At 37.8% G+C, this 8849-nt stretch overlaps 1 long non-coding RNA gene across 1 annotated transcript; it reads left to right on the top strand.

The window, feature by feature from the left end:
* Positions 1–4769: 4769 nt before the first annotated feature.
* Positions 4770–6647, top strand: LOC146455423 (uncharacterized). The gene is made up of 2 exons (XR_014859036.1): positions 4770–4937; positions 5954–6647. It is a non-coding gene; the product is annotated as an uncharacterized LOC146455423 (long non-coding RNA).
* The last annotated feature ends 2202 nt before the right edge of the window (positions 6648–8849 follow it).

Here is an 8849-nt window from a genome sequence, read left to right as displayed (position 1 = left end):
CAAGAATTGAGTTGATTTTTCTCCTCTTACAGTTCTAGAATTATTTTGTAGCAAAGTGAAGGTCTTACTTCACCATTTTTAACAAAAGAGGTCAATTAAACCCCATGATACTTCCCCTTTAAGCAACAAATGAAGTTATTTAGGTCTAAGCACTTCTCTTTACTGTCTAGGGTTATACTGGCAGACAGTTAGCTTTAAGTTGTTGTTATGGCAGCCATTCCATAAAAGGACTTTTATGAATTCAGCATTTGGCATTCTGCAAAATACACTGCCGCTTCAAAATTAAACTTTAAATTATACTTGGCTTCATGTGAATAAATATACTACCTGTTATACAAGGTAGTAAGGTATCGTTTTGAACCCAAAAACCCATTTCAGTAAAAGAGGCATCCTAAGCTACATGATTATGTGAGTGGGGGTCCAAAATCAAATATCAAAATAATAAATGTATGTACACTGAAGGTAAATATTCAGGACGGGTACTTCCTCCTATAGCTTCCTATTGATATTTTTTTTTTCTGCCGTCATTGTTCTTTTTCGATGCGAACTTGTATATATACCGGTATATAACAATCAGTACAGAAATAAACTAAACACTTACGATCTTTAAAAAATTTGCACAAACAAGCGAATAAATATTTTGTGTAATCTAATTATATTGATGAAAATGAAATCACACTTTGCTTTTAACGTTCTTTGAAAAGACTTTCAGTCAAGAATACTCACACATCTAAATCTTTGCCGTTACATCCTATTCCTTTAAGTATTTGTGTTCAATGAGCGAAAAAGAATGCTCTAAATTAAGTTAGCAGTATTTTGTCAACATTGCAAGAAATCAATATCTTGCAAACCAGCAAAGATTTGTCAACAAAATCACATGGATATACTCGCCTCTTCTGAGAATAACCAGTCCTTTTATTCCACTGCTGATTTTTTTCGTTCGTTTAACAACGTTAATTGAGCGAAACGTTCCACTTCAAGAGGAAAAATCCAACGTCTCGCCAAGCCGGATCGGAGTAAAATGAGTTAATTCACTTCAAGATTCGGTTGCTGTTTATGCTTCGTCCTCTCCCGCCAGCCGCGATTCGTATTTATACTCTTTCTCCCGCTGTTGGAAGGCAAAATTTGGAGTAGATTAGAAAATAAAACTCCAAGGGAAATAATGAACATGGACCGAAAAAAGTGAGCTCAACAGCATTCTGTTGCAGTATTTAGCTTATTAAACGCAAACGGCGTGTCAACACTGCGCGCAAAACAACAAGTTCTTGCAAGACAACAAACAAGCAAAATTTTGTCAACAAAATCACATGAATATACTCGCCTCTTCTGAGAATAACCAGTCCTTTTATTCCAATTCCTGATTTTCCGTTCGTTTTACAACATCAAGTGAGCGAAACGTTTCACGTCAAGAGGAAAAATTCAACGATCCGTCGCGCCGGGTCGAAGTAAGATGGTTTCACTTCAAAATTCTGATGATGTGCAAGTCGATTTGTTTCTCTCGCCGATAGTCGTCTTGCTGTTTCTCCCGCTGTCGGTTACATAACTTGACTTTGTATTTTGTTGTCTTCAAAATGTCTTTGTGTTTTTCTTAAAGGCAACTTCCCGCTAAATAAACAAGGGTCGCAGCTCGATCGCAGCACGATCGCAGCACAGCTTCACACAACCTGAGTTTTCCTGTGGAACTTAAATTGCGGTTGTTTCGCCCGAAAGTCGACTCGCCCGAAAGCGTTTCGCCCGAACTTGCGTCGATTCGCGGACGAAATTACACCGTATTCACAAATTCCATATGGATTTTAATAATTAGTTCCAGGAGCTCATAAGACTCCTGTTAGTTCTAAGTTTTCACTTCGCGGTAAAATTTCCCGCTAACAAAAGTAAATCAATTAAATAATATTTGTTACAAATCGACATGCCAGCTATTTGTCTTGAAATTATAATCAATCATCTTGTAGGTAAATTCCTAGTATCTCGGAGACACTCGGCACCTCAACGTAAGGACCTCTTTTAGTTTGTTTGTACAATTTTTACTGACTCTCTTCGCTCGTTTTATTGTGTAGGTCTTACAGCTTTTTTTTCCAATGTAAGTTTTCCATTTTATTATTTTAAACATCGCGCTAATCGACGTGAGCCCGGGCGATATATGCCGTTGGTGAATCGGGACTTTCGGGCGAAACAACCGCTGCGTACGGACGGACGGACGTACGGTCGTATGGATGGACAAAAGTGACGTCATAACCAAACCAAAATTTCTCGCATTCACGGGTTACCAGATTCTCTTAGCTATGGGGCTCCGCTGCGCGCGTCTGCGGCGCGCGCGAGAGCTCCGCTACAAACTTTCAGATTTCAAGTTTGGAAAATTATTCTGATTGTGGCTGAAAATACCTCGTTTGAAGAGAGGAAAAGAGAACATTCAAAATCACGTTTGGCATTTTGTTAAATCTCATTATTAATATTCAGTGCATGCAATTGCCCTCTACTTTTAATTACCCGTACTACCTTTTGTGCTGGGAGCTTAGGGGTGCTTACCATTTAGCCAAAAATCCTGTTTACAAATTGTGGGCAACCCCCAGAGGGAGTTCTCTTTTTCCGTTTGGAATGGAACATTTGAAAAATTGCTACCATTTCAAAAATCATCCATTTCCAGATCCCCTGTAGGGAGTGAGGATAATGGAATGCCTGAAATTAAATAGTAAGCACAGTTTCATCTGGTTTTTCAGTAAATTTGGAAAATCGCATACCATTATGGAGCACTCTCACCAGGGTCTGCGAAATCTGCGAGCCAGCGAGCCATGCGAGCCACCGTGCGAGCCATGCGAGTCATGCGAGTCACGCGAGTCATGCGAGTCATGCGAGCCACAGTGGAAATGTTAAGAATTTTTATTTGTTTTATTTACATTCGCGTGAGAAAATTTTGGACGAATTTTTTTCTTTGTTTTTTTTTTTTTTTTTTTCGTTTTTGTTATAATTTTGGAGAGAATTTTGCCCATTCAAAATCGCCCAAGAAGCGCAAAAAATAAAAACATTACGCAAAAATTTATTAAGGTTCAAGACTTCAGAAAAAAAAAATCCGAGAAAAACATACGGCTGCACCGCTACTCGAATAGGTATCTATTGACACATGTCATTCATTGATATCCACGTGGAACTTCATTCAAGAAAAAAAAAAAAGAAAAGAACAGCACTTCGATCTCCGTGTGTTGGCGTCAAGAATGGTGAGTAAATCGCGCCATTTTAACAGGAATCAGAGTTATCAGAACTCTGTCGGTTGGCTGACTGCTGCATGTGGTTGTCCTTTCCCTTAGACAAGTCTTTCTTCAAAACTGGCAGAGGCTGGTTTCGAGATAGCATTCGACCCACCAGCTGACGGCAAATGCTTCTGTTACGCTGCTTCTTTTCAAATTGACTAGTGCGACAATATTGACTTCGCTCATCTTTGAGCACACATTTATCATACCCTACAAGATTGGAATGACACTGACAATCAGTCCTGACGTGTCAATTACAGTCAACCCAGGTCACACGTGAACAGTATTTCCAAGAATGAAATGAACATTCGAATTTCTCTTTGTAATGTCCGACGTGTGAATGGAATGTTGGACATTTCTCTGGAAATCGTTCCGAAAAAGACGCATTAACTGAAAAAAAAAAAAAAAAAAAAAAAGATTCAAAATACTTGGGAAACAATTGTTATTCTTGAAATATTCAATTTTGCACTGTAAAGAAAAATTCATAGCTTTACACCGTCAATAAGCTAGGCAAATTTATACGGGAACTCTGAAATCTCGTTGGCGATTTTCAAAACTGACATGTAAATTTCAAAACTCCGTTCAAATTTCAAAAATATCGTTCACGCGTGACCTGGGTTGACTGTAACAAAAAACTGAAATATGATGGTTTGCGTTGTCCCACTGTAAGAATTAAATATTGCGATATTATTCATCTTGTTCCGATGCTCTTGTTCTTGTTCTTATGTGAATGTTAAAATACAACAAATAAAAATTCTTAACATTTATACTGTGGCTCGCATGACTCGCGTGACTCGCATGGCTCGCATGGCTCGCACGGCTCGCATGGCTCGCACGGCTCGCATGGCTCGCATGGCTCACACCTTGGCTCGCGTGGCTCGCTGACTCGCAGATTTATATCACTCAAATGTACATAAATGTATGTACACTTTGGCGTGCTTAAATAAAGATATTATGTTTCAGGTAAAAAGCTAAAGATTGCGACAACTGTTGCGTTCAAGTAACATCGTGCTTGTACGTGCTTGAATGACTCGGCAATTTGCTAAATGGATGTATCACACCACAAATACGAAATGAAATGCATTACTTGCCTTTGCCTTCGGACAACGAACGAACGTTGGTTCCATTCATCTGAATCCCCGTCTCTTGCAAGAGTCAGGCCATCTCGAGGCTACATTAAACTGAACCTACCTGACGTTAAATAAAATATAACACAATATAACTCGACAAAAACTTTGCTTCCTAAGGCACAAGAAATGTTTTTCTTTTGTTTGTACTTCTCTGAAGAGGAATAATTCCATCAGAAGAAAACTGCAGAAACTGAACAGATTTGCGCGCCATTCTGTGAAAACCTCTGAAAATCGGGTAAGTATGTAACCCTAACACGGACCACTATATGAGACCCTACATAAAGTAGTTTATATAAGTGTAGCTGTCCGGACCACTATATGAGTGCCTACACCAATTAGTTACCTACTTCGAAGATTTCATTAGTTTCAGGCGGGATATAAAGACTCTCGACTTTGTTCGATTATTTGCGCTGTGATTTCCAAAACCACATACTGACCTGGAGATAAGTATGTTGGTTTTACTCTCATGAAAACAAATCTGCTTTAAATGTTTCAGTTTGACTCTTTGGGGGATACTCACTCAGTGACAGGGAAGTGACTAATACCTGCTAATACACCAGTGGTATGTACATTTTATTGTCAACGTATTAAAGGTTAAGTTTAGTGAGGTTATGTCAGTTGCTGTTTTTTACAAAAGTGTGAGACACCAAGTATAAAAATAGGTAAACTTGCGTAATTGCAGGACGTGACGGTTGTTGCAAATGGAAGATGCATGTAACTGAAACGATTCGGGTTATGTTTGAGCACTGTGACCTTTACGCAATTTTTAAGATCTGTTTTGCGTATTTTACGATGAAAAGGGCGGAAAGGCTTGGTATATTGTGATTTCACACGCTGATAATTCGCACAGACTTCTCAGACAGCGATCAGACCTGTTCAGACCCGATTCAGTTAGGATGCTTTGGAGTATCTACCAAAAGAAAACTTGTACGTTGTGGAAACTGACAAAAATCCACAGTGTAAAAAGTACAAATGCCGATTATGTGATAGGTTTCTGTCCCCGAAGCAACGGGTTTTGAGTCATCTGCACACAGCCCAATTAAGTATTCAGTTTTTTAATTAAAAGTTAAGCTTTTCTGAGTCGACAAGACAATCACTGTTTTCAAATGTTCAGGATATTAGGTTTATCACTGTTACATAGAACTTTCTGTAACAAATTGAAATCATACATTATCTAAAACTTTCGCTATAATTTTTTTATGCCAATTTATTAAGATATCTACCAAAAAATACAACTGATGAGCATCATTTTTGTAACTCTTAATATGAAACATTTAGATCCTTCTCTGATGAACCCTTGTCTTTGTCAACAAGATATAAGCTATGTTCTAAGCTATTGTGCACATTTTCCTACTATCACTGCCCTTGCCGGGTGAGTCTCTAAATTACATGTCTATTAGAATGATAAACAGGTTTGCTAATTTTATACAATAATGTATATCATATTAAGCAGTTGTTGATTGACCAGCCTTTGGAATGTATTCTTTTTCAAGTTACCATACAATAACAAAATTGTAAACATAATTCCAGGATTGAGTTGGTTAAAGTAAATACTCATGCATGCATTTTTACTTGCAGGCCCTTAGAAAAGGGTAAAGAAACGTTACCTCAGAAATCCCAGTGTTCCAATTCCAAGGCGCACATTATATCGGAAGGTAGCCCAGGATAAAAGGTCCGCTGAACAAGAGACTGTTGCAAGTTTGCCTCAGGATGGACAGGAACAGTGTATGGAGATCTTGGAAGCAGATCAAGAAATGCTGATTTCTTCTGATTTACATGTAACCATGATGACAGTTCCCAGGATGACAGTGAGTTAGAGGAAGAACTACCACAAAACGAAAATGGTGGGCCTGAAGAACTACATGTTATAGACAGTAAGACAAAGGAAAGTCAGTGTGAAAGTTACTCACAGTCAGATGATAGTTTGAGTTCAGAATCATCATCCTTGAGTAAAAGCGAAACAAGTTCCTCTGAAGATGAAAACGAGGATGAAGAAACAACAAATCAGAGTAATAGAAAAGACTGTAGTTCATTCACGGTGCTGCAGTTGCAGTCATTTGCAATGATTGCATTTCTTTTAAGGCATAACCTAACTGGGGTGGCTGCAAACGATTTAATTAGTCTTCTTAAAGTGCGCTGTCCTGAGTCATCTTCATTAACTTGTTTGAAGTAGGAAGAACTATTCCAAGCGATAGATAAAGTCAATTTTAAAGTATGTCATTACTGTAATATTTGCCACAATGTTTTTCGCCAAGACCAGGAAATATTCCAATGTGAAACGCCTAACTGTCCAGGGTTCAGGTACAGAGGAGGACGTTCTGCGCAGACAAAAGCTAATCGTCACGCACGTCAATTCTTTTTGATTGCAGATGTTAAATCACAGTTAAAGGTTATTTTAGAGCAGGATGGGTTGCTTGAAAAAGTTCTCAACACAAAAAAGAATGCAAAACTTTCCAAAACATCTCATACCTCCTCCCTGAGAGATATAACCGATGGAAAATTTGACCGTCTATTGTTAGAGGAGGGCCAATTTCTTCCAGTGACTATTGCATAACACTGATAGTATTCCACTATATAAATCAGCAAAAGTTAAACTTTGGCCCATTTTTCTGACAATAACTGAAATCCCTTTATGTCAACGATTTGCCAGGGAAAATATGGTTTTGGTAGGGATCTGGCAAGGTAAAGGATCACCCCCATTCCTTCAATATATGAATGCATTTGGAGAAAAAATGTGTTCTTTATATGAAGAGGGAATTGCTATTAGTATTGAGGGTAGCCCTATTACTGTACAGGGCTGCAAATAACTAACGGGCAGGTGCCGGTCACGTTGTCCGGTCAAACATGTTTTTACTCGGACACTACTCGTTTTTGGCCGGTCAAATTTTAACAGTCGTAACTCTTGCGATAGTGACCCAGGTGCGCACAGTAATCCTTTTATAACTAAAAAACAACTGAATCCAAGTTGGTTTGGCAATAAAAATTACAAGTTAATAGTTTTACTACTCTTTACTACAGAAGCAGCCTCGCATTCAATACGTGGAACGGTTACGCAAGATACAACCGCAATTGTCCGTTTAACTTTACATTTGGCAAAATCACTTATATTTAAATATTACACTTTGGTAATTGCCACATCATTTCTACAACTGAACTTTAAAACGTGCAGAATATATAAATGCTGAAAGGGTTCAATCGATTTCTAAATTAATTTGAAAAAAGAAGCTAACTGAAATGTAAACATAAACAAGAAACACAACTTATCGTCTTAGGGTTTCGAAATTCGGCAGCACTGTATGTAATTGTATTAAATGCATGGCGTCTTAGTACAATTGTTACGCTCGCTGACTTTCTTCCATCAGTTTAGAATCCCTTAAAGACAACCTTATTCTTCCACTTTTTGTGTTATACGCTCCATTTTTGAGTTACATCGAGTGATGAAATCACCAGAAAGCTAAGTAACCAAGCATGTTTTGCAGGGTGTGCCGGAAGTAACGTATGTTTTGTTCGCTTTTTGCACTTTGCGACAAATGCTACGTGGAGTATTCTCGGTGCAGCGAGATTATTCTTCGTGAGGGTGCTTTCCGATCATTATTCAATCAATCAAACAATCAATCACTTTATTTGAGAGTCAATCATAGTATCTAGCTAAAGGTAAAACCCTCTACTAATTGGGAACACTTAAAGTAAGTAAAATAACGGAAGACACGATGATTTGCGGTCGTAACAGGACTTGATGAAATCGTAGAAAATTTGCGACTACTGGCAATTTATCGACCACTAATTCGTCTACTTTTATATTCGTTTTTTTTTTCTTTCGGAAACAGGAATGTTGTCCCTCGTGATTATCAAATAGTTAAAAATTAAATTTCTCTGAACGAGTTGGTAAAGGTAAATAAGAGGTACTCGTGTAACAATAATAACCTGAATATCATACGAGGTGAACACAAGTCATAAAAATAATTAATGTTCAATACCTGTTAAGCTTTTTCCTGTTGTATTATTGGATTATTAAAAGTAAAGACTAGCCTCCTGTTTTTTGTTGTTGCAATTAGTGGGAAATACATGTACTTAAAGAGGAATACTTTGAATGTAAAGGACTACTCCCAATTTGAGAGTTCATTATCCTTGAGTGCATTATTATTAAATTAATACACTCATGAATAACGAGCTTCAAATTACTATGCATGAGGCCTTTCCTGTTTCTTTTCTTTTTTTTTTTTTTTGAAAGGGGCCTGGAAAGGAGTTATGTTTCTGGGACAATCATCAATCATTCATGTGTTAAAAGACTGACATGTTCGATTTTTCTTTATGATTTGTTAGCCACTATTCAATTTTACGCTTGAAAAAGTCCAGTATTCTTAACTTTTGCTTCAACTAACGATAAAAGAAAGCAATGTGCTGTAATCGTTGCAAACTACTATGACGTCAAAGTTTACCTCCTCTCCTACTCCTACCACTCCTTCTGCCTTTT

Source organism: Pavona decussata, unplaced genomic scaffold (assembly GCF_977016875.1).
Source record: "Pavona decussata unplaced genomic scaffold, jaPavDecu1.1 SCAFFOLD_274, whole genome shotgun sequence".
NCBI classification, from domain to species: domain Eukaryota; kingdom Metazoa; phylum Cnidaria; class Anthozoa; order Scleractinia; family Agariciidae; genus Pavona; species Pavona decussata.
Note: the sequence above shows the minus strand (reverse complement) of the source record. Positions and strands in the feature narration are given on the sequence as shown.